We start from the raw sequence: 27,512 nt of genomic DNA, 5'->3' as shown, positions 1-27,512 counted from the left end.
AATAGATATTCAACTACATGTCATATTCAACACTATATAAACACTCTCAATAGACTACATGTCATATTCAACACTATATAAACACTCTCAATAGACTACATGTCATATTCAACACTATATAAACACTCTCAATAGACTACATGTCATATTCAACACTATATAAACACTCTCAATAGACTACATGTCATATTCAACACTATATAAACACTCTCAATAGACTACATGTCATATTCAACACTATATAAACACTCTCAATAGACTACATGTCATATTCAATAGACTACTACATGTCATATTCAACACTATATAAACACTCTCAATAGGCTACATGTCATATTCAACACTATATAAACACTCTCAATAGGCTACATGTCATATTCAACACTATATAAACACTCTCAATAGACTACATGTCATATTCAACACTATATAAACACACTATAATAGACTACATGTCATATTCAACACTATATAAACACTCTCAATAGACTACATGTCATATTCAACACTATATAAACACTCTCAATAGACTACATGTCATATTCAACACTATATAAACACTCTCAATAGGCTACATGTCATATTCAACACTATATAAACACTCTCAATAGGCTACATGTCATATTCAACACTATATAAACACTCTCAATAGGCTACATGTCATATTCAACACTATATAAACACTCTCAATAGGCTACATGTCATATTCAACACTATATAAACACTCTCAATAGACTACATGTCATATTCAACACTATACTAATGTCATATTCACTCACTCAATAGGCTACATGTCATATTCAACACTATATAAACACTCTCAATAGGCTACATGTCATATTCAACACTATATAAACACTCTCAATAGACTACATGTCATATTCAACACTATATAAACACTCTCAATAGGCTACATGTCATATTCAACACTATATAAACACTCTCAATAGACTACATGTCATATTCAACACTATATAAACACTCTCAATAGGCTACATGTCATATTCAACACTATATAAACACTCTCAATAGACTACATGTCATATTCAACACTATATAAACACTCTCAATAGACTACATGTCATATTCAACACTATATAAACACTCTCAATAGGCTACATGTCATATTCAACACTATATAAACACTCTCAATAGGCTACATGTCATATTCAACACTATATAAACACTCTCAATAGACTACATGTCATATTCAACACTATATAAACACTCTCAATAGACTACATGTCATATTCAACACTATATAAACACTCTCAATAGGCTACATGTCATATTCAACACTATATAAACACTCTCAATAGGCTACATGTCATATTCAACACTATATAAACACTCTCAATAGGCTACATGTCATATTCAACACTATATAAACACTCTCAATAGGCTACATGTCATATTCAACACTATATAAACACTCTCAATAGACTACATGTCATATTCAACACTATATAAACACTCTCAATAGACTACATGTCATATTCAACACTATATAAACACTCTCAAACACATGTCATATTAAACAGCAACACTAGGCTACATGTCATATTCAACACTATATAAACACTCATCACATATAAACACTCTCAATAGACTACATGTCATATTCAACACTATATAAAACACTCTCAATAGACTACATGTCATATTAAACACTATATAAACACTCTCAATAGGCTACATGTCATATTCAACACTATATAAACACTCTCAATAGGCTACATGTCATATTCAACACTATATAAACACTCTCAATAGGCTACATGTCATATTCAACACTATATAAACACTCTCAATAGGCACTATATAAACACTCTCAATAGACTAATGTCATGTTAAACACTATCTCAATAGACTACATGTCATATTCAACACTATATAAACACTCTCAATAGACTACATGTCATATTCAACACTATATAAACACTCTCAATAGACTACATGTCATATTCAACACTATATAAACACTCTCAATAGGCTACATGTCATATTCAACACTATATAAACACTCTCAATAGGCTACATGTCATATTCAAACATATAAACACTCTCAATAGCTATATAAACACTATATAAACACTCTCAATAGACTACATGTCATATTCAACACTATATAAACACTCTCAATAGGCTACATGTCATATTCAACACTATATAAACACTCTCAATAGGCTACATGTCATATTAAACATATAAACACTCTCAATAGACTATATAAACACTCTCAATAGACTACATGTCATATTCAACACTATATAAACACTCTCAATAGGCTACATGTCATATTCAACACTATATAAACACTCTCAATAGGCTACATGTCATATTAAACACTATATAAACACTCTCAATAGACTACATGTCATATTCAACACTATATAAACACTCTCAATAGGCTACATGTCATATTCAACACTATATAAACACTCTCAATAGACTACATGTCATATTAAACTATATAAACACTCTCAATAGACTACATGTCATATTCAACACTATATAAACACTCTCAATAGACTACATGTCATATTCAACACTATATAAACACTCTCAATAGGCTACATGTCATATTCAACACTATATAAACACTCTCAATAGACTACATGATTCAACACTATATAAACACTCTCAATAGACTACATGTCATATTCAACACTATATAAACACTCTCAATAGACTACATGTCATATTCAACACTATATAAACACTCTCAATAGGCTACATGTCATATTCAACACTATATAAACACTCTCAATAGACTACATGTCATATTCAACACTATATAAACACTCTCAATAGGCTACATGTCATATTCAACACTATATAAACACTCTCAATAGACTACATGTCATATTCAACACTATATAAACACTCTCAATAGACTACATGTCATATTCAACACTATATAAACACTCTCAATAGACTACATGTCATATAAACACTATATAAACACTCTCAATAGGCTACATGTCATATTCAACACTATATAAACACTCTCAATAGACTACATGTCATATTCAACACTATATAAACACTCTCAATAGGCTACATGTCATATTCAACACTATATAAACACTCTCAATAGGCTACATGTCATATTCAACACTATATAAACACTCTCAATAGGCTACATGTCATATTCAACACTATATAAACACTCTCAATAGGCTACATGTCATATTCAACACTATATAAACACTCTCAATAGGCTACATGTCATATTCAACACTATATAAACACTCTCAATAGGCTACATGTCATATTCAACACTATATAAACACTCTCAATAGACTACATGTCATATTCAACACTATATAAACACTCTCAATAGGCTACATGTCATATTCAACACTATATAAACACTCTCAATAGACTACATGTCATATTCAACACTATATAAACACTCTCAATAGGCTACATGTCATATTCAACACTATATAAACACTCTCAATAGGTCATATTCATGTCATGTCATATTCAACACTATATAAACACTCTCAATAGGCTACATGTCATATTCAACACTATATAAACACTCTCAATAGACTACATGTCATATTCAACACTATATAAACACTCTCAATAGGCTACATGTCATATTCAACACTATATAAACACTCTCAATAGGCTACATGTCATATTCAACACTATATAAACACTCTCAATAGGCTACATGTCATATTCAACACTATATAAACACTCTCAATAGGCTACATGTCATATTCAACACTATATAAACACTCTCAATAGTCATATTCAACACTATATAAACACTCTCAATAGGCTACATGTCATATTCAACACTATATAAACACTCTCAATAGTACATGTCATTAAACAGCATATAAACACTCTCAATAGACTACATGTCATATTCAACACTATATAAACACTCTCAATAGACTACATGTCATATTCAACACTATATAAACACTATATAAACACTCTCAATAGACTACATGTCATATTCAACACTATATAAACACTCTCAATAGACTACATGTCATATTCAACACTATATAAACACTCTCAATAGACTACATGTCATATTCAACACTATATAAACACTCTCAATAGACTACATGTCATATATATAAACACTCTCAATAGGCTACATGTCATATATAAAACACTCTCAATAGACTACATGTCATATTCAACACTATATAAACACTCTCAATAGGCTACATGTCATATTCAACACTATATAAACACTCTCAATAGGCTACATGTCATATTCAACACTATATAAACACTCTCAATAGGCTACATGTCATATTCAACACTATATAAACACTCTCAATAGACTACATGTCATATTCAACACTATATAAACACTCTCAATAGACTACATGTCATATTCAACACTATATAAACACTCTCAATAGACTACATGTCATATTCAACACTATATAAACACTCTCAATAGGCTACATGTCATATTCAACACTATATAAACACTCTCAATAGACATGTCATATTCATGTCATGTCATATATTCAACACTATATAAACACTCTCAATAGGCTACATGTCATATTCAACACTATATAAACACTCTCAATAGGCTACATGTCATATTCAAACACTATATAAACACTCTCAATAGACTACATGTCATATTCAATATAAACACTATATATAAACACTCTCAATAGGCTACATGTCATATTCAACACTATATAAACACTCTCAATAGGCTACATGTCATATTCAACACTATATAAACACTCTCAATAGGCTACATGTCATATTCAACACTATATAAACACTCTCAATAGACTACATGTCATATTCAACACTATATAAACACTCTCAATAGGCTACATGTCATATTCAACACTATATAAACACTCTCAATAGGCTACATGTCATATTCAACACTATATAAACACTCTCAATAGGCTACATGTCATATAAACTACACTCTCAATAGACTACATGTCATATTCAACACTATATAAACACTCTCAATAGGCTACATGTCATATTCAACACTATATAAACACTCTCAATAGGCTACATGTCATATTCAACACTATATAAACACTCTCAATAGACTACATGTCATATTCAACACTATATAAACACTCTCAATAGACTACATGTCATATTAAACAACACTGTCATATAAACACTCACTCTCAATAGGCTACATGTCATATTTAAACACTATATAAACACTCTCAATAGGCTACATGTCATATTCAACACTATATAAACACTCTCAATAGACTACATGTCACTATTAAACATGTCAATTCAGACACTATATAAACACTCTCAATAGGCTAGACTACATGTCATATTCAACACTATATAAACACTCTCAATAGGCTACATGTCATATTCAACACTATATAAACACTCTCAATAGACTACATGTCATATTCAACACTATGTCATAAACACTCTCAATAGGCTACATGTCATATTCAACACTATATAAACACTCTCAATAGGCTACATGTCATATTCAACACTATATAAACACTCTCAATAGGCTACATGTCATATTCAACACTATATAAACACTCTCAATAGACTACATGTCATGTTAAACACTATATAAACACTCTCAATAGACTACATGTCATATTCAACACTATATAAACACTCTCAATAGACTACATGTCATATTAAACACTATATAAACACTCTCAATAGACTACATGTCAAAACAGCTATATAATAGACTGTCATGTTAAACACTATCATGTTCAAACACTATATAAACACTCTCAATAGGCTACATGTCATGTTCAACACTATATTCAAATACACTCTCAATAGACTACATGTCATATTAAACACTATATAAACACTCTCAATAGGCTACATGTCATATTCAACACTATATAAACACTCTCAATAGACTACATGTCATATTCAACACTATATAAACACTCTCAATAGACTACATGTCATATTAACACATATAAACACTCTCAATAGACTACATGTAATTACACTATATAAACACTCTCAATAGACTACATGTCATGTTAAACAGCATATAAACACTCTCAATAGACTAGGTCATATTCAACACTATATAAACACTCTCAATAGACTACATGTCATATTCAACACTAGACCAACAATGTCAATTATTTAGGCTATATTATTTCAATTATTCAATAGGCAAGGCTTCAGTCTACAAAGAAATACATTGTGAAACATTTGGGAGTGACTGGTATGGACATCAAGCACTGTCAGCATTTAAACAGCATTTAGTTGTATTTAATCATTATGGTCTATAAATGACGCATAAAGTCTGGCTACATGTCATATTCAACACTATTAAACACTCTCAATAGACTACATGTCATGTTACACAAGCACTAGAATTAAATACAAATTAAATTTAAAAGGACTTATTAGTGCTTTTAGAATTCATTTTTTAGAACCAGGAGTTAGAACCAGGAGTTAGAACCAGGAGTTAGAACCAGGAGTTAGAACCAGGAGTTAGAACCAGGAGTTAGAACCAGGAGTTAGAACCAGGAGTTAGAACCAGGAGTTAGAACCAGGAGTTAGAACCAGGAGTTAGAACCAGGAGTTAGAACCAGGAGTTAGAACCAGGAGTTAGGCCAGTCGGTCTACAGGCTCATGTGACTGTGTCTGGAGAGCAGGACAGTGGTGGAGAACATCCTCTCCTCTCCAGAGCCACGGGATGATAAACACCCTTTAGGCCCCTCTATCCAGGCTGGGCAGAGATGCAGAGTTTATTTTCTATAGGAAGGCCCAAAGGCTTTTAGGTAAAACAACACAATCAAAACAGAAAGCTCCTTGAACATGGGAATATGCCAGGTCTATTGGGCCCAAATCAATTATGTCCGATTGTACATATAATATAACAAAAATGAAAACGCTAAGAGGTCGGAGTTTATGTTTATAAATACTTAAATGCTATAATTACAGTTATCTCAGTACACCATCATGCTTTCAGGATAGGTGTCTTTTCAGATTCCATAATGATTATTTAGTTGTGGACACTACATCACCACACTCCCCTCTTTAGTAGTGGACACTACATCACCACACTCCTCTCTTTAGTAGTGGACACTACATCACCACACTCCCTCTCTTTAGTCGTGGACACTACATCACCACACTCCCTCTCTTTAGTTGTGGACACTACATCACCACCACACTCCCTCTTTCTTTAGTTGTGGACACTACATCACCACACTCCCTCTCTTCTTTAGTTGTGGACACTACATCACCACACTCCCTCTCTTCTTTAGTTGTGGACACTACATCACCACACTCCCTCTCTTCTTTAGTTGTGGAGTTCACCACTCCCTCTCTTTAGTACACTACATCACCACGCTCCCTCTCTTTAGTAGTGGACACTACATCACCACACTCCCTCTCTTCTTTAGTTGTGGACACTACATCACCACACTCCCTCTCTTTTTAGTAGTGGACACTCCTCACCACTCCGCTCTCTTTAGTAGTGGACACTCATCACCACACTTTATAAGTCACCTTGTGGATTTGTCATCACCTGTCTCTCTTCTTTAGTTGTGGACACTTCATCCACACTACCTCTCTTCTTTGTTCCTTTACATCTCCCTTATATAGTGACACTACATTGATTTATCACCACCTGTGTGTTGGACACTACATCAGTAGACCTTCTTTATGATAATATTTAGTGAACTACAAAGTGACAGCTAATCAGCAACTGTGTGTCTTCTTTAGGGGACGACAGTAGTAGACGCTCTCCCTCTTCTTTAGTAGTGCACTGTGGCCTCGCTCCAGTCTTTAAAGTGGAACTACATTGCACGTCCTCTCTCTAGTCCTCCAGAGTGGAACTACATCACCACCACAGCCTCTTGTGTAACTACATCACTTTCTGCGAGCCTTAGTAGTGGAACTACATCTCGCACTCCCTCTCTCCAGTGGACACTTCTAACCTCGCTTCTGCGCTCCAGTCTAACTACATCACCACACTCCCTCTCTTTCTTTTAGTTGTGGACCTAACCACACTCCTCTCTTTGTAGTTGTTTAACTCGCTCTGCGCTCCAGTCTTTAACCTCGCTCTGCGCTCCAGTCTTTGTAACCTCGCTCTGCGCTCCAGTCTTTAACCTCGCTCTGCGCTCCAGTTGTGGATACTACTTGTAACCTCGCTCTGCGTGGACACTCCAGTGTATGTCTTTGTAACCTCGCTCCTGCGCTCCAGTCTTAACCTCGCTCTGCGCCCAGTCTTTCTTTAGTGTAACCTCGCTCTGCGCTCTCCAGTCTTAACCTCGCTCTGCGCTCCAGTCTTTGTAACCTCGCTCTGCGCTCCAGTCTTTGTCTGTTCTTTCTAGTGGACACTACTCTACCTCGCTCTGCGCTCCAGTCTTTAACCTCGCTCTGCGCTCCAGTCTTTGTAATCTCGCTCTGCGCTCTCTCTTCTTTGTAACCTCGCTGTTGCTCTCTCTTCTTTAGCTACATCTCGCTCAGTCCAGTTCTTTGTAACCTCGCTCTGCGCTCCAGTCTTTAACCTCGCTCTGCGCTCCAGTCTTTTAACTCTCGCTCTGCGCTCCAGTCTTTGTAACCTCGCTCTGCGCTCCAGTCTTTGTAACCTCCTCTATCCAGTGCGCACTCCAGTCTTTCAGTGTAACCTCGCTCTGCGCTCCAGTCTTATCACCACCTCGCTCTGCGCTCTCATCCAGTCCTCTCTTCTTTAGTGTAACTCAGTCTTTGTAACCTCGCTCTGCGCCCAGTCTTTGTAACCTGATCTCCCTGCGCTCATCAGTCTTTGTAATTTCGCCTGCGCGCTCCAGTCTCCGCTCTGCGCTCCAGTCTTTAACCTCGCTCCGTCTGCGCTCCAGTCTTTGTAACCTCGCTCTGCGCTCCAGTCTCTTGTAACCTCGCTCTCGCTCCAGTCTTTAATCTCGCGCTCTGCGCTCCAGTCTTTGTAACCTCGCTCTGCGCTCCAGTCTTTGACATCATCCTCCAGTCCCGTCCTTTGTAACCTCGCGCTGCGCTCCAGTCTTAACCTCGCTCTGCGCTCCAGTCTTTAACCTATCGCTCCTCTCGCTCCAGTCTTTAATCTCGCTCTGCGCTCCAGTTTTGTAACCTTTGCTCTGCGCTCCAGTCTTTAACCATCGCTCTGCGCTCCGTCCAGCTTTGTAACCTCGAACTCTGCAGCCCAGTCTTGGATAATCTCGCTCTGCGCTCCAGTCTCTGCGCTCCAGTCTTAACCTCGCTCTGCGCTCCAGTCTTTGCTCTGCGCTCCAGTCTTTACCTCGCTCTGCGCTCCAGTCTTTAACCTTATCTGCGCTCCAGTCTTTGTAGTCTCGCTCTGCGCTCCAGTCTCGCTTGTCCTTAACCTCGCTCTGCGCTCCAGTCTTTGTAACCTCGCTCTGCGCTCCAGTCTTTAATTTCTGCTCCATCTCTGCGCTCCAGTCTTTGTAATCTCGCTCTGCGCTCCAGTCTTAACCTCGCTCTGCGCTCCAGTCTTTAACCTCGCTCTGCGCTCCAGTCTTTGTAACCTCCTCTGCGCTCCAGTCTTTGTAACAAAATCGCTCTGCGCTCCAGTCTTTGACCTCGCTCTGGCTCTCCAGCTCTTTGTAACCTCGCTCTGCGCTCAGTCTTTAATCTCGCTCTGCGCTCCAGTTGTAACCTCGCTCTGCGCTCCAGCCTTTGTCACCTCGCTCTGCAGTCTCCGTCTAATCTCGCTGGGCTCCTGTCTTTAATCTCGCTCCATCTCTGCTCCTTCCTCCTGTCTTTGTAACCTTGCTCCGCTCCAGTCTTGTAACTTGTCTCCTCTCCAGTCTCTATATCTCCAGTCTTTGTAACCTGCTCTCGCTCTCTTCCAGTCCTGCTCAGCCAGTCATTAACTGTTCTCAGTCTTCTGTCTCCAGTCTCCGTCCTATATCCAGTGTAACTCGTCTCTCTCTCCGTCCTATATCCAGTGTAACTGTCTTTGTGTCTCTCTCTCGCTCCAGTCTCAGAGGAAAGTCCTATATCCAGTGTAACTGTCTCCTCTCCTCTGCCAGTCCTATATCCAGTGTAACCTGTCTCTCTCTAGTCCTCCAGTCTCCAGTGTAACTGTCTGTTTTTGTGATCTCTCTCTAGTCCCATATCCAGTGTAACTGTCTCTCTCTCCAGTCTATATCCTATGTCCAGTTTCTTTGTCTCCTCGCTCTCTCTAGTCCTATATCCAGTGTAACTGTCTCTCTCCAGCTCTGTCTATATCCAGTGTAACTGTCTCTCTCTAGTCCTATATCCAGTGTAACTGTGTCTTCTAATCTCTCTCTCTCTAGTCCTCTATCCAGTGTAACTGTCTCTCTCCTCTCTAGTCCTATGGCTCCAGTGTAACTGTCTCTCTAGTCCTAAATCTCCCATATCCAGTGTAACTGTGGGAGAGGTCCTCTCTCTCTAGTCCTCATATCCAGTGTAACTGTGTCTCTCTCTCTCAGTCCTATATCCAGTGTAACTGTGTCTCTCTCTCTAGTCCTATATCCAGTGTAACTGTCTGGTCTCTCTCTCTCTCCGGAGTCTAGTCCTATATCCAGTGTAACTGTGTCTCTCTCTCCAGTCCTATATCCAGTGTAACTGTGTCTCTCTCTCTAGTCCTATATCCAGTGTAACTGTCTCTCTCTCTGTCTCTCTAGTCCTATATCCAGTGTAAACTTATCTCTGTAATCTAATGTCCTATATCCAGTGTAACTGTCTAGCCACTCTCTCTCTCTCTCCTATCCTATCCAGTGTAACTGTGTCTCTCTCTCTCTAGTCTCTAGTCCATATCCACTGTGTGTAACTCTCTCTCTCTCTAGTCCTATATCCAGTGTAACTGTGTGTTCTCTCTCTAGTCTAGTCCTATATCCAGTGTAACTGTGTGTTGTCTCTCTCTCTTTGTCCTATATCCAGTGTAACTGTGTGTTGTCTCTCTCTCTCCAGTCCTATATCCAGTGTAACTGTGTGTTGTCTTTCTAGTCCTCTATCCAGTGTAACTGTGTGTTGTCTCTCTCTAGTCCTATATCCAGTGTAACTGTGTGTTGTCTCTCTCTAGTCCTATATCCAGTGTAACTGTGTGTTGTCTCTCTCTAGTCCTATATCCAGTGTAACTGTGTGTTGTCTTTCTCTCAGTCCTATATCCAGTGTAACTGTGTCCTGTTGTCTCTCTCTAGTCCTATATCCAGTGTAACTGTGTGTTGTCTCTCTTCAGTCCTATATCCAGTGTAACTGTGTGTTGTCTCTCTCCAGTCCTATATCCAGTGTAACTGCCTGTCTTGTCTCTCTTCAGTCCTATATCCAGTGTAACTGTGTGTAACTGTCTCTCTCCAGTCCTATATCCAGTGTAACTGTGTCTCTCTCTCTAGTCCTATATCCAGTGTAACTGGTGTCTCTCTCTAGTCCTATATCCAGTGTAACTGTGTCTCTCCTCTCTCTCTCCAGTCCTATATCCAGTGTAACTGTGAGTCAGTCTTAATCCCTGTCTATCCAGTCTCCTCAGTATCCCTCCCAGGAAAGTGTGTGAGTCAACCCTCTTTCCTTCTCTGGGGGTGTACACTGTGTGAGTGTAAAAGTCGAAAGATATCTCCAGTCTCCGTCCTTATACAGGGGGGTTTCTGCTTTGAGTCATATCGCCCCAGTCTCCGTCCTATACAGGGGGTTCTGCTTGAGTCATATCGGCCAGTCTCCGTCCTTATACAGGGGGGTTTCTGCTTTGAGTCATATCGCTCCAGTCTCCGTCCTCCACAGGGGGGTTTCTGCTTTTGAGTCATATCGCTCCAGTCTGGCCCTTACTCTACAGGGGGGTTCTGCTTTGAGTCATATCGCTCCAGTCTCGTCCTTATACAGGGGGTTTGTCTCTTTGAGTCACAGGCTCTGGCCCAGTCTTTGTCCTATCGCTCCAGTCTGTTGAAAGCGTCCTTATACAGGGGGGTTCTGCAGTGTTGAGTCATATCGCTCCAGTCTCCGTCCTTATACAGGGGGGTTCTGCTTTGAGTCATGTCGCTCCAGTCTCCGTCCTATACAGGGGGTTTCGCTTTGAGTCATATCGCTCCAGTCTCCGTCCTTATACAGGGGGGTTTCTGCTTTGAGTCATATCGCTCCAGTCTCCGTCCTTATACAGGGGGTTCTGCTTTGAGTCATATCGCTGGCCCAGTCTCCGTCCTTATACAGGGGGGTTTTCTGCTGAGTCATAGGTCCAGTCTCCGTCCCTATACAGGGGGGTTTCTGCTTTGAGTCATATCGCAGTCTCTGTCCTTATACAGGGGGGTTTCTGCTTTGAGTCATATCGCCCAGTCTCCGTCCCATGTTGACTCTACAGGGGGTTCTGCTTTGAGTCATATCGCTCAGTCTCCGTCCTTATACAGGGGGGTTCTGCTTTGAGTCATATCGCTCCAGTCTCCGACCTTATACAGGGGGTTCTGCTTGAGTCATATCGCTCCAGTCTCTGTCCTTATACAGGGGGGGCTCTGCTTTGAGTCATATCGCTCCAGTCTCCGTCCTTATACAGGGGGTTTCTGCTTTGAGTCATATCGCTCCAGTCTCCGTCCTTATACAGGGGGGTTCTGCTTTGGAGTCATATCGCTCCAGTCTCCGTCCTTATACAGGGGGTTTCTGCTTTGAGTCATATCGCTCCAGTCTCCGTCCCTATACAGGGGGGTTCTGCTTTTCCACAGGGAGTCCCATATCGCTCCAGTCTCCGTCCTTATACAGGGGGTGTCTGCTGCTGAGTCATATCGCTCCAGTCTCCGTCCTTATACAGGGGGTTTCTGGTTTGAGTCATATCGCTCCAGTTTCCGTCCTGTACAGGGGGGTGAGTCATATCGCTCCAGTCTCCGTCCTTATACAGGGGGTTCTGCTTTGAGTCATATCGCTCCAGTCTCCGTCCTTATACAGGGGGGTTTCTGCTTTGAGTCATATCGCTCCAGTCTCCGTCCTTATACAGGGGGGTTTCTGCTTTGAGTCATATCGCTCCAGTCTCCGTCCTTATACAGGGGGGTTTCTGCTTTGAGTCATATCGCTCCAGTCTTCGTCCTTATACAGGGGGTTCTGCTTGAGTCATATCGCTCCAGTCTCCGTCCTTATACAGGGGGTTCTGCTTTGAGTCATATCGCTCCAGTCTCCGTCCTTATACAGGGGGGCTTTCTGCTTTGAGTCATATCGCTCCAGTCTCCGTCCTTATACAGGGGGGCTTTGAGTCATATCGGTCTTGTCCTTATACAGGGGGTTCTGCTTTGAGTCATATCGCTCCAGTCTCCGTCCTTATACAGGGGGGGGTTTCTGCTTTGAGTCATATCGCTCCAGTCTCCGTCCTTATACAGGGGGGGGTTTCTGCTTTGAGTCATATCGCTCCAGTCTCCGTCCTTATACAGGGGGTTTCTGTGGTGGGCTTTATGTGATGGGCGCAGTCGTCCTGTCGGCGCGCCTGGATCTTAGAGACGTTTGGAGGCCCCCATCTTGGTGGTGTAGACAAATGATCAAGTTTCCTTTTAACCAATTACATGCAATTCCACAATTATAGTGTTTTTCCGACAATCTCCTTGCTGTCCATTCATTCAGCTCATGACCACTAGTGAGGCAGCATTGCTCTGGCTACTATAAGCAAAAACAACTAGTAACATAATAAATGTAACATTAAAATTATATAAAATATCATCAGTGGCTGACTGGCCAATAGAAGCTGATAATGGAACATGTGACCTCAGTTTAGGTTAGCCGCTGATGTGCAAACCAAGTACTTGCTCAATGAATTTCCTATCTGGGAAAAGATGAAACCGGGCCGGCGGGGTGGGGAGACCGGGGGTGGGAGACCGGGCCGGGGAGACCGGGCCGGCGGGGTGGGGAGACCGGGCCGGGGGGTGGGGAGACCGGGCCGGGAGACCGGGCCGGCGGGGTGGGGAGACTGGGGAGACCTGGGTGGGGAGACCGGGCCGGCGGGGTGGGGAGACCGGGCCGGGGAGACCGGGCCGGCGGGGTGGGGAGACCGGGCCGGGGAGACCGGGCCGGGGGGTGGGGGAGACCGGGGTGGGGAGACCTGGGTGGGGAGACCGGGCCGGCGGGGTGGGGAGACCGGGGAGACCGGGCCGGCGGGGTGGGGAGACCTGGGTGGGGAGACCGGGCCGGCGGGGTGGGGAGACCGGGGCCGGCGGGGTGGGGAGATCGGGCCGGCGGGGTATGAATAGTGGACACACAGAGAAGACTAGCCTGCTAGGAATTAGAATTAAACAAAACAGATCCTTGACTATATAAACAAATTGCTATATATATTTATTTATTAATTTATTAATGCAATTAATGATTTACACCTCGTTTATTCACTTTATCAGGCATGTTAGCCACCTTGCAGGTTGATATGCATCTGTTCTAGGGTTTATCTGAGTTCCACATGCAGAAGGCCTGTACTCCCTGTGTCCTTAATGCTGAGTGCTTCAAATCACATTTCCACTGTCTTTGGTATGACTCGCACGGGGATGGAACTCCCAACCTTTAGAACTCAGGGCAGACACTCTAACCTCAGTGTGTGTGTGTGTGTGTGTTCTCTCTCTAGTCTTTGAGTCCTTTAAGGACTGTGTGTGTGTGTGTGTGGGGTTAACTGTTTGTTCTCTCTCTCCAGTCTTTGAGTCCTTTAAGGACTATGTCGCCCCCCCTCAGCTTGACGGAGACAACAAATACGACGCAGGAGAACACGGCCTCTCAGGTGAGGCCTTATTCAGGCTTTATGAAGGCCTTATGTATGGTTAAGATGCTTTATATGACTACAGGTGAGGCCTTATTTAAGCTTTATAAAGGCCTTATGTATGGTTATGATGCTTTATATGACTACAGGTGAGGCCTTATTCAGGCTTTATAAAGGCCTTATGTATGGTTATGATGCTTTATATGACTACAGGTGAGGCCTTATTCAGGCTTTATAAAGGCCTTAGGTATGGTTAAGATGCTTTATATGGCTACAGGTGAGGCCTTATTCAGGCTTTATAAAGGCCTTATGTATGGTTAAGATGCTTTATGACTCTGGTCCTGTATAATCTACACATACTCTCTGTCTAGATTCAGACCTGGGGGGTCTCTGGTCCTGTATAATCTACACATACTCTCTGTCTAGATTCAGACCTGGGGGTCTAGATTCAGACCTGGGGGTCTCTGGTCCCTGTATAATCTACACATACTCTCTGTCTAGATTCAGACCTGGGGGTCTCTGGTCCTGTATAATCTACACATACTCTCTGTCTAGATTCAGACCTGGGGGGTCTAGATTCAGACCTGGGGGGTCTAGATTCAGGCCTGGGGGGTCTAGATTCAGGCCTGGGGGGTCTAGATTCAGACCTGGGGGTCTAGATTCAGACCTGGGGGTCTCTGGTCCTGTATAATCTACACATACTCTCTGTCTAGATTCAGACCTGGGGGGTCTCTGGTCCTGTATAATCTACACATACTCTCTGTCTAGATTCAGACCTGGGGGGTCTAGATTCAGACCTGGGGGTCTAGATTCAGGCCTGGGGGTCTCAGGCCTGGGGGTCTAGATTCAGATACTCTCTGGATCTAGATTCAGGCCCTGGGGACTCTGGTCCTGTATAATCTACTGGAGGAAGGATTCAGACCTGGATGATAATCTGGCCCCATACTCAGTCTAGATTCAGCCTGGTCATAATGTGATTTCAGTCTAGATTCAGGCCTGGGGTCTAAGATTCAGACCTGGGGGTCTCTGGTCCTGAAGTTCCTACTCTCTGTCTAGATTCCATACTGCACCTGTCTCTGGCTGATGAGGTACTCTCTGTACGACCCTCAGATTCGACCAAAACATCTCTGATGTATAATCTACACATAAACGCCACTGTCACACACACCACACACCTGATAATCACACATACCTGTCTAAACACGAAGATTCCCTGGGAAACTGACATACTCTCTGTCTAAGATTCACCTTCCTCTGATATTGAGTGGGGGTGCATCCCCATTTGCCCTAGATTCAGACCTGGGGGTCTAGATTCAGACCTCTCTCTGGTCCTGTATAATCTACACATACTCTCTGTCTGAAATTCAGACCTGGGGGTCTAGATTCTCCACAGGGATCTGGCCCATGTTGACTCTATGTGTTAAATTCATCCACTCTGATCTAGATTCATGACCTACAAGGTGGGTCTAGTTCAGACCTGGGATGTCTACAGGATCTGGCCTGTATGTCTAGACAGACCTCTAGATTCAAGGTGTTGGGGGTTCCACTGGTGCTGGCCCATGTTAATCTACAAGGTGTTGAAAGTGATTCCACCTGGGATGTCTGGCCCATGTTGACTGACTCTCTGTCTAGGTGACCAAGGGGTCTCTGGGGTCTACACATACTCTATGTCTAGATTCAGGGATGCCTGGGGGTCTCTGGTCATGTTGACAGACCTCTCTGTCCTGTATAATCTACACATGCTCTCTGTTGAAAGACCTGGATTCTCTCTGGGGATGCTGGCCCATGTTGACTCTACAAGGTGTTGATTCAGACCTGGGATGCTGGCCCATGTTGACTCTCTCTGTCTAGATTCAGACCTGGGGTCTCTGGTCCTGTAAATCTACACACACTCTCTGGATTCAGACTGGGTTCGCCCCCTCCTGGTCCTGTTGATCTACAAGGTGTCTGTCTAGATTCAGACCTGGGGGTCTCTGGCCCATGTTAATCTACACAACTCTCTGTCTAGATTCAACCTGGGGGTCTAGATTCAGACCTGGGATGCTGTCTGGCCCCCTCCCATGTCCTGATAATCTACACATACTCTTGAGATTCAGACCTGGGGCCCCCTCTAGATTCAGGGATGTCTCTGGCCCATGTTGACTCTACACATACTCTCTGTCTAGATTCCACCTGGGATGCTGGCCTGTCTCCCCCCCTGTCTCGCCCTCTGTTGACTCTACAAGGTGTCCTGAAAGCTACCCATACTCCTCTGTCTAGATTCAGACTGGCCCATGTCTCTGTACTCTACAAGGTGTCTGATTCAAGGGGGGTCTCTGTTCCACACCTGGGATGCTGGCCCATGTTGATTCACAAGGTCTGTCTGAAACCTGGGGGTCCCCCACCTGGGATGTCTCTGGCCCTGTATGTTGACACATACTCTCTGGTGTTCAAACCTGGGGGACCTCTCTGTCTCTACACATACTCTCTGGATTCAGCTGGGGGTCCATGTCCTGTACTCTACAAGGTCTGTTGAAAGGGGGTGTAGATTCAGACCTCTCTGATGCCTGGGGGTCTCTGGTCCTGTACTCTACAAGGTCTCTGTCTAGTGTTCCACCTGGGATGTTGACTGGTCCTCCTGTATGATCTCACATACTCTCTGTCTGATTCAAGGGGGGTCCTCTGATTCCCTGGGATGCTAGATTCAGGCCCATGGGGGGTCTACAGACCTGGGGTCTGATTCAGCCTGGGGGCCTCTGGTCCTGTATAATCTACTGGATGCTGGCCCATGTGATGACTCAGTACTTAGGGTGTTGAAAGTGTTCCAGGAGCTGGGATCCCATCTGCTCTGGTGTCATGTCGCTCCCTCAGACCCAAAACATCAAGTTCTGTCTCGCCCTCCATCCTCTGTCTCGCGACACCTACAAGGTGTCTCAAAGGGTTCCACAGGGATGCTGGCCCATGTTGACTCTTCCTAAGGTGTGGAAAGCTCTGTTTGCCCTGTCAGGGATGCTGACCCATGTTGACTCTACAAGGTGTTGAAAGCGTTCCACAGGGATGCTGGCCCATGTTGACTCTACAAAGGTGTTGAAAGTGTTCCACAGGGATGCTGGCCCATGTTCTACAAGGTGTTGGAAAGCGTTCCACAGGGATGCTGTCTCGCCCATGTTGACTCTACAAGGTGTCTCGCCCATGGATGCTGTCTCGCCCACTCTACAAGGTGTTGACAAGGGTGCTGGCCCATGTCTGACTCTCCTCTGTGTTGAAAGCGTTCCACAGGGATGCTGGCCCCCTGTTGACTCTACAAGGTGTTGAAAGTGTCTCCACAGGGATGCTGGCCCATGTTGACTCTACAAGGTGTTGAAAGTGTTCCACAGGGATGCTGGCCCATGTTGACTCTACAAGGTGTTGAAAGTGTTCCACAGGGATGCTGGCCCATGTCTGACTCTACAAGGTGTTGAAAGCGTTCCACAGGGATGCTGGCCCATGTCTCTACTAGGTGTTGAAAGTGTTCCACAGGGATGCTGGCCCCATGTTGACTCTACAAGGTGTTGAAAGTGTTCCACAGGGATGCTGGCCCCATGTTGACTCTACAAGGTGTTGAAAGCCCCCTCCACAGGGATGCTGGCCCATGTTGACTCTACAAGGTGTTGAAAGTCTCGCCCCACAGGGATGCTGGCCCATGTTGACTCTACAAGGTGTTGAAAGCGTTCCTCAGGGATGCTGGCCCATGTTGACTCTACAAGGTGTTGAAAGTGTTCCACAGGGATGCTGGCCCATGTTGACTCTACAAGGTGTTGAAAGGGTTCCACGCCCTCCTCTGATGCTGGCCCCATGTTGACTCTACAAGGTGTTGAAAGTCTCGATCCACAGGGATGCTGGCCCATGTTGACTCTACAAGTGTTGAAAGCTGCTCCACAATGCTGGCCCATGTTGACTCTACAAGGTGTTCTGTCTCGTTCCACAGGGATGCTGGCCCATGTTGACTCTACAAGGTGTTGAAAGCCCCTCCACAGGGATGCTGGCCCATGTTGACTCTACAAGGTGTTGAAAGCTGTTCCACAGGGATGCTGTCTCGCCCATGTTGACTCTACAAGGTGTCTGAAAGCCCCACAGGGATGCTGGCCCATGTTGACTCCAAAGCTTTCCACAGTTGTGTCCAGTTGGCTGGATGTCCTTTAGGTGGGGGACCATTCTTGATACACACGGGGAAACTGTTGAGTGTGAAAACCCAGCAGTGTTGCAGTTCTTGACACAAAACGGTGCGCCTGGCATCTACTACCCTACCCCTGTTCAAAGGCACTTAAATATGTTGTCTTGCCCATTCACCCTCTGAATGGCAACACATACACAATCCATGTCTCAAGGCTTAAAGATCATTCTTTAACCTTTCTCCCTCCTTCATCTACACTGATAGAAGCTCATAGAGAAGCTTCAACACAGGAGGAACATGGACACCATAATATTAATCACAAAAATACCTTTTCCTCTCTGTCTCGCCCCCCTCTCTGTCTCGCCCCCTCCTCTCTGTCTCGCCCCCCTCTCTGTCTCTGCCCCCCCTCTCTGTCTCGCCCCCTCTCTGTCTCGCCCCCTCCTCTCTGTCTCGCCCCCTCCTCTCTGTCTCGCCCCCCTCGCCTCTGTCTCGCCCCCTCCTCTGTCTGTCTCGCCCCCCCTCTCTGTCTCGCCCCCCCTCCTCTCTGTCTCGCCCCCTCCTCTCTGTCTCGCCCCCCTCCTCTCTGTCTCGCCCCCTCCTCGCCTGTCTCGCCCCCTGTCTCGCCCCCTCCTCTCTGTCTCGCCCCCTCCTCTCTGTCTCGCCCTCCTCCTCTCTGTCTCGCCCCCCCTCTCTGTCTCGCCCCCTGTCTCGCCCTCTCTGTCTCGCCCCCCTCCTCTCTGTCTCGCCCCCTCCTCCTGTCTCGTCTCGCCCCCTCCTCTCTGTCTCGCCCCCTCCTCTCTGTCTCGCCCCCTGTCTCGCCCTCTGTCTCGCCCCCCTGTCTCGCTCCTCTCTGTCTCGCCCCCTCTCTGCTCTCTGTCTCGCCCCCTCTCTCTGTCTGTCTCGCCGCCCTGTCTCTCCTCTCTGTCTCGCCCTCTGTCTGTCTCGCCCCCCTCCTCTGTCTCGCCGCCCCTCCTCTGTCTCGCCCCCTCTGTCTCGCCCTGTCTCGCCCCCTCCTCTCTGTCTCGCCCCCCCCTCCTCTCTGTCTCGCCCCCCTGTCTCCTCTCTCTGTCTCGCCCCCCCTCCTCTCTGTCTCGCCCCCTCCTCTCTGTCTCGCCCCCTCCTCGCCCTCCTCTCTGTCTCGCCCCTCCTCTCTGTCTCGCCGCCCCCTCTCTGTCTCGCCCCCCCTCTCTCTGTCTCTCTCCCCCCCTCTCTGTCTGTCTCCTCTCTGCCCCCCTCCTCTCTGTCTCGCCCCCTCTCTCTCCTCCTCTGCCCCGCCTCCTCTGTCTCGCCCCCCAGGTCTCTGTCTCGCCCCAGTCTCCCCTCTGTCTGAGTTCTCTGTCTCGCCCTCCTCTCTGTCCGCCCCCCTCCTCTCTGTCTGCCCCCTGTCTCGTCCACTCTGTCTCGCCCTCCCCTCTCTGAGCCCCCTCCTCTCTGTCTACCCCCTCTCCCCTCTGTCTCGCCGGAAAAGTCTCTGTCTCGCCCCCTCTCCTCTCTCTCTGTCTCCCCTCCTCTGTCTCCCTCTCTGTCTCGCGCCCCCTCCTCTCTGTCTCGCCCCCCTGTTTTCCTGTCTAACGCTGCCTGTTTTCTCTCTGTTATTAACACCTCTCTGTTGATCCTCTCTGTATGCAGCCCCCTCCTCTCTGTCCTGAGAGATCCTCTCTGTCTCGCCCCAACTCTCTCTGCTCTCGTCCGCCCCCTCCCTCTGTCTCGAGCCCCTGTCCTCTCTGTCTCGCCAACCCTCCTCCTCTCTGTCTCCCGAGAGATCCTCTCTGTCTCGCAGCCAACTCTCTCTGTCTCGCTGTCTCCTGAGTCTCGCCCCTCCTCTCTGTCTCGCCAACCTCTGCTCTCTGTCTCTGAGCCTCCTGTCTGTCTCGCCTCACTCCTCACTGTCTCGCCCCCCTGATGTCTCTCTGTCAGCCCCCACTCCTCACTGTCGCCGCTCTCCTCTCTGTCTCGCCCCTCCTCTCTGTCTCGCCCCCTCCTCTCTGTCTCGCCCCCCCTCTGTCTCGCCCCCTCTATCTCGCCCCCTCCTTAATCTGTCTCGTCTCCCCCTCCTCTCTGTCTCGCTGCCCTCCTCTCTGTCTCGCCCCCCTCCTCTCTGTCTCTGCCCCCTCCTCTCTGTCTCGCCCCCTCTGTCTCCTCTCTGTCTCGCCGCCCCTCCTCTCTGTCTCGCCGCCCCTCCTCTCTGTCTCGATGATCGCCTCTCTCTGTCTCGCCGCCCCCTCCTCAAGGCCCCCCTCCTCTCTGTCTCACCCCCTCGGTGTCTCGCCCCCTGTCAGTACTCTGTCTCGCCCCCTCCTCTGTCTCGCCCCCCCTCCTCTCTGTCTCGCCCTCCCCAAACTCTCTGTCTCGCCGCCCCTCCTCTGTCTGGTCTCCTCTCAGTCTCGTCGCCCTCCTCTCTGTCTGGCCCCTACCTCTCTGTCTCGTCACCTTCTCTGTCTCGCCCCCCCTCCTCTCTGTGTCACCTCTGTGGCCCTCCTCCCTACCCTCTCTGTGTCACCTGTCTCTGGTCCCCTCTCACTCTCTCTGTCTGGTCTACCCTCCTCTCTCTGTCTCTCCCCTCCCCCTCCCTCTGTCTGGTGTCCTCCACTCTGTAAGTCCCCTCCTCTCTGTGGTTGTCCCTCCCTACCCTCTCTGTCTCTCCTCCCCCTCCTCTCTGTGTGTCTCTGTGTCTCCTCCCCTCCTCTCTCTGTCTCTCCTCCCCCTCCTCTCTGTCTCTACTCCCCCTCCCAGGTTTGAGTTTCCGGAGCAGCTTCCCCTGGATGAGTTTCTCCAGAAGACTGACTCTAAGGACCCGGCCAACTACATCCTGCATGCCGTGCTGGTCCACAGTGGAGACAACCAGGAGGACACTATGTCGTCTACCTCAACCCCAAAGGAGACGGAAAAGTCAGCGTCAAGGAGCCCATCGTGAGTCCCCCAACCCACCGATCAGTTAGCAGTAGTATATTGGATCATTAAATGGGGCTTAAGAACTACTGTTGTTTTTGTCAACCTGAAAGGTGTTTTTATCATGTTATGTAACACTCAGTAAGTCAGGGGAAGATGATGTCATAATATGCAGTAACACTCTGCTGTGTCCTGAGAGATGATGTCATAATATGTAACACTCTGCTCACCTGTCCTGAGAGATGATGTCATAATATGCAGCCAAGTCACTCTGCTCACGTGTCCTGAGAGATGATGTCATAATATGCAGCCAACACTCTGCTCACTTGTCCTGGAGATGATGTCATAATATGCAGCCAACACTCTGCTCAGTCCCGAGATGAAGTCACGTGTCCTGAGAGATGTATATGGCCAACACTCTGCTCACGTGTCCTGAGCGATGATGTCATAATATGCAGCCAACACTCTGCTCACGTGTCCCGAGAGATGATGTCATAAAGAGATGATACAATGACGGTACATAAACTGTTTTCTTAATAAGGTACATCTGTTCTCTCTGTCTCTCTCCTTCCTCGCCAGTGGTGTAAGTTTGATGATGACGTGGTGTCACGGTGCACCAAGGAGGAAGCCATTGAACACAACTACGGTGGCCATGACGACGACCTGTCAGTACGTCACTGCACCAACGTCCGCGTCCAAACTCAGTAAGTCACCTTGTGGTGGTGGTCTACCACTCTACCACTCAGTAAGTCACCTTGTGGTGGTGGTCTACCACTCAGTAAGTCACCTTGTGGTGGTGGTCTACCACTCAGTAAGTCACCTTGTGGTGGTGGTCTACCACTCAGTAAGTCACCTTGTGGTGGTGGTCTACCACTCAGTAAGTCACCTTGTGGTGGTGGTCTACCACTCAGTAAGTCACCTTGTGGTGGCGGTCTACCACTCAGTAAGTCACCTTGTGGTGGTGGTCTACCACTCAGTAAGTCACCTTGTGGTGGTGGTCTACCACTCAGTAAGTCACCTTGTGGTGGTGGTCTACCACTCAGTTAGTCACCTTGTGGTGGTGGTCTACCACTCAGTAAGTCACCTTGTGGTGGTGGTCTACCACTCAGTAAGTCACCTTGTGGTGGTGGTCTACCACTCAGTAAGTCACCTTGTGGTGGTCTACCACTCAGTTAGTCACCTTGTGGTGGTGGTCTACACTCAGTAAGTCTTGTGGTGGTGGTCTACCACTCACCTTGTGGTGGTGGTCTACCACTCAGTAAGTCACCTTGTGGTGGTGGTCTACCACTCAGTAAGTCACCTTGTGGTGGTGGTCTACCACTCAGTAAGTCACCTTGTGGTGGTGGTCTACCACTCAGTAAGACACCTTGTGGTGGTGGTGGTCACCTTGTGGTGGTGGTCTACCACTCAGTAAGTCACCTTGTGGTGGTGGTCTACCACTCAGTAAGTCACCTTGTGGTGGTGGTCTACCACTCAGTAAGTCACCTTGTGGTGGTGGTCTACCACTCAGTAAGTCACCTTGTGGTGGTGGTCTACCACTCAGTAAGTCACCTTGTGGTGGTGGTCTACCACTCAGTAAGTCACCTTGTGGTGGTGGTCTACCACTCAGTAAGTCACCTTGTGGTGGTGGTCTACCACTCAGTAAGTCACCTTGTGGTGGTGGTCTACCACTCAGTAAGTCACCTTGTGGTGGTGGTCTGTAAGTCACCTTGTGGTGGTGGTCTACCACTCAGTACTCACCTTGTGGTGGTGGTACCACTCAGTAAGTCACCTTGTGGTGGTGGTCTACCACTCAGTAAGTCACCTTGTGGTGGCGGTCTACCACTCAGTAAGTCACCTTGTGGTGGTGGTCTACCACTCAGTAAGTCACCTTGTGGTGGTGGTCTACCACTCAGTAAGTCACCTTGTGGTGGTGGTCTACCACTCAGTGAGTTGTGGTGGTGGTCTACCACTCAGTAAGTCACCTTGTGGTGGTGGTCTACCACTCAGTAAGTCACCTTGTGGTGGTGGTCTACCACTCAGTAAGTCACCTTGTGGTGGTGGTCTACCACTCAGTAAGTCACCTTGTGGTGGTGGTCTACCACTCAGTAACCTTGTGGTGGTGGTCTACCTTGTGGTGGTGGTCTACCACTCAGTAAGTCACCTTGTGGTGGTGGTCTACCACTCAGTAAGTCACCTTGTGGTGGTGGTCTACCACTCAGTAAGTCACCTTGTGGTGGTGGTCTACCACCTTGTGGTGGTGGTCTAGTAAGTCACCTTGTGGTGGTGGTCTACCACTCAGTAAGTCACCTTGTGGTGGTGGTCTACCACTCAGTAAGTTGTGGTGGTCTACCACTCAGTAAGTCACCTTGTGGTGGTGGTCTACCACTCAGTAAGTCACCTTGTGGTGGTGGTCTACCACTCAGGTGAGGTATTGTCACCTTGTGGTGGTGGTCTACCACTCAGTAAGTCACCTTGTGGTGGTGGTCTACCACTCAGTAAGTCACCTTGTGGTGGTCTACCACTTGTCACCTTGTGGTGGTGGTCTACCACTCAGTAAGTCACCTTGTGGTGGTGGTCTACCACTCAGTAAGTCACCTTGTGGTGGTGGTCTACCACTCAGTAAGAGGTACCTTGTTAGGTGGTGGTCTACCACTCAGTAAGTGAGGTAGACACCTTGTGGTGGTGGTCTACCACTCAGTAAGTCACCTTGTGGTGGTGGTCTACCACTCAGTAAGACACCTTGTGGTGCCTTTTGCTCTATGAAGCCTCACTCACTAAGCCAATGCTATGAACCCTTATACTACCTTTTGTAGCACATGATTAGATAACCCTGTGTTTACCCGTCTCCCCCCAGGTGAGGTATTGTTAGGTAACCCTGTGTTTACCCGTCTCCCCCCAGGTGAGGTATTGTTAGGTAACCCTGTGTTCTCCCCCCAGGTGAGGTATTGTTAGGTAACCCTGTGTTCTCCCCCCCAGGTGAGGTATTGTTAGGTAACCCTGTGTTCTCCCCCCAGGTGAGGTATTGTTAGGTAACCCTGTGTTCTCCCCCCAGGTGAGGTATTTTTAGGTAACCCTGTGTTGTCCCCCCAGGTGAGGTATTGTTAGGTAACCCTGCGTTTACCCGTCTCCCCCCAGGGTGAGGTATTGTTAGGTAACCCTGTGTTTACCCGTCTCCCCCCAGGTGAGGTATTGTTAGGTAACCCTGTGTTCCCACCCCAGGTGAGGTATTGTTAGGTAACCCTGTGTTCTCCCCCCAGGTGAGGTATTGTTAGGTAACCCTCTCCCCCAGTGAGGTATTGTTAGGTAACCCTCCCCCCAGGTGAGGTATTCCCCCAGGTGAGGTATTGTTAGGTAACCCTGTGTTCTCCCCCCAGGTGAGGTATTGTTAGGTAACCCTGTGTTTACCACCCCCCAGGTGAGGTATTGTTAGGTAACCCTGTGTTCTCCCCCAGGTGAGGTATTGTTAGGTAACCCTGTGTTTACCCGTCTCCCCCCCCTGTGTTCTCCCCCCAGGTGAGGTATTGTTAGGTAACCCTGTGTTCTCCCCCCAGTGAGGTATTGTTAGGTAACCCTGTGTTCTCCCCCCAGGTGAGCTATTGTTAGGTAACCCTGTGTTTACCCGTCCCCCCCCCAGGTGAGGTATTGTTAGGTAACCCTGTGTTTACCCGTCTCCCCCCAGGTGAGGTATTGTTAGGTAACCCTGTGTTTACCCGTCTCCCTCCAGGTGAGGTATTGTTAGGTAACCCTGTGTTCTCCCCCCAGGTGAGGTGCTGCTGGCTGTAAACGACGTGGACATCCCCCAGCAGCTGGTGGAGAGGCTTCAGGAGGAGAAGAGAGTTGAGGCTCAGAAGAGGAAGGAGCGGCAGGAGGCCCATCTCTACATGCAGGTCCAGGTAAGGCTTGGAGCCCCCCGTCACAGGTCCAGATAACAGAACAGCTTTTGGAGAATGTTGGTGTTATGAATCACTTGTCTCTCTCCCCATGTCTCTTCCCCCTCCCTCTGTCTCCCCCATCGCCCTCTCTTCCTCCTCCCTCTCTCCTCGCACTCTCTCTTCCTCCTCCCTCTCCTCCTCTCTCCTTGCCCTCTCTCTCTCCTCCTCTCTCTCTCTCCTCCGCTCTCCTCGCCCTCTCTCCTCTCCTTCTCCTCTCCTTCTTCTCCTCCTCCCTCTCTCCTCCGCTCTCCTCGCCCTCTCTCTCTCCCTCCCAGATTGTGACAGAGGACCAGTTCTGTGGTCACCAGGGTAATGACATGTATGATGAGGAGAAGGTGAAGTACACTGTGTTCAAGGTCCTGAAGAGCTCCACGCTGCAGGAGTTTGTCCAGAATCTCTCCCAGACCATGGTGAGACTCCTGTCTCCTCTCTCTCTCTGTTCCTGTCTCTGTCTCTCTCTGTTCCTGTCTTGTCTCTCTCTGTTCCTGTCTGTCTCTCTCTCTGTTCCTGTCTGTCTCTCTCTGTTCCTGTCTGTCTCTCTCTGTTCCTGTCTCTGTCTCTCTCTGTTCCTGTCTCTGTCTCTCTCTGTTCCTGTCTCTGTCTCTCTCTGTTCCTGTCTTGTCTCTCTCTCTGTTCCTGTCTTGTCTCTCTCTCTGTTCCTGTCTTGTCTCTCTCTCTGTTCCTGTCTTGTCTCTCTCTCTGTTCCTGTCTTGTCTCTCTCTGTTCCTGTCTTGTCTCTCTCCTCTCTGTCTCTCTCTGTTCCTGTCTTGTCTCTCTCTGTTCCTGTCTCTGTATCTCTCTGTGTGTGTTGCTGTCCTCTCCTCCGTTAACCTTTAACCTGCTGTTCCACCTCGGTTCTACTTCTCCCGGAGGACGTTGAAGTAAGAACCCTGGAGAGGAACCATGCCAGTGTGTAGACCCAGTCTGACAGTGTGTATTGATGTGCGACAGGGATTCCCACAGGACCAGATGAGGCTGTGGCCCATGCAGGCCCGGAGCAACGGCACCAAGAGACCTGCCATGCTGGACTACGAGGCAGACTGCAGCAAGTCTGTGAGTAACACAACCACCAGGTTGACCTGGGAACTGTCCTGTCGTCTCTTGGAAGACAGTAGAGGGACTGGTGTGTGTGTGTGTGTGTGTGTGTGTGTGTAACCATGTGTGTGTGTGTGTGTAACCCTGTGTGTGTGTGTGTGTAACCCTGTGTGTGTGTGTGTGTGTGTAACCCTGTGTGTGTGTGTGTGTGTGTGTGTGTGTGTGTGTGCCTGTGTGTGTGTGTGTAACCCTGTGTGTGTGTGTGTGTGTGTGTGTGTAACCCTGTGTGTGTGTGTGTGTGTGTGTGTGTGTGTGTGTAACCCTGTGTGTGTGTGTGTGTAACCCTGTGTGTGTGTGTGTAACCCTGTGTGTGTGTGTGTAACCCTGTGTGTGTGTGTGTGTGTGTGTGTGTGTGTAACCCTGTGTGTGTGTGTGTGTGTGTGTGTGTGTGTAACCCTGTGTGTGTGTAACCCTGTGTGTGTGTGTGTGTGTAACCCTGTGTGTGTGTGTGTGTGTGTGTGTGTGTGTGTAACCCTGTGTGTGTGTGTAACCCTGTGTGTGTGTGTGTGTGTGTGTAACCCTGTGTGTGTGTGTGTGTGTGTGTGTGTGTGTGTGTGTAACCCTGTGTGTGTGTGTGTGTGTGTAACCCTCTGTGTGTGTGTGTGTGTGTAACCCTGTGTGTGTGTGTAACCCTGTGTGTGTGTTCTCCCCAGATGATAGACTTGAGCGACAACGAGAATCCCTCTGTGTGTGTGTGTGTGTGTAACCCTGTGTTCGTGTTCCGTGAGTTCAGACTGTTACCCAGATGATAGACTTGAGCTGTTACCCAAGAATCCCTGGACTATATTTTTGGAGACGGTGGATCCTGAGATGGCTGCCAGCGGAGTTCAGACTGTTA

The 27,512-nt window shown here is 47.0% G+C and overlaps 1 pseudogene; it reads left to right on the top strand.

The window, feature by feature from the left end:
* The window catches only part of LOC135536974 (ubiquitin carboxyl-terminal hydrolase 7-like), a 90,707-nt pseudogene that overhangs the window by 27,660 nt on the left and 35,535 nt on the right, over positions 1-27,512 (top strand).

This window comes from Oncorhynchus masou, unplaced genomic scaffold, assembly GCF_036934945.1.
Source record: "Oncorhynchus masou masou isolate Uvic2021 unplaced genomic scaffold, UVic_Omas_1.1 unplaced_scaffold_690, whole genome shotgun sequence".
Taxonomy (NCBI): Eukaryota; Metazoa; Chordata; class Actinopteri; order Salmoniformes; family Salmonidae; genus Oncorhynchus; species Oncorhynchus masou.
The sequence above is the reverse complement of the archived record's forward strand: the minus strand, read 5'-3'. Positions and strand labels throughout refer to the sequence as shown.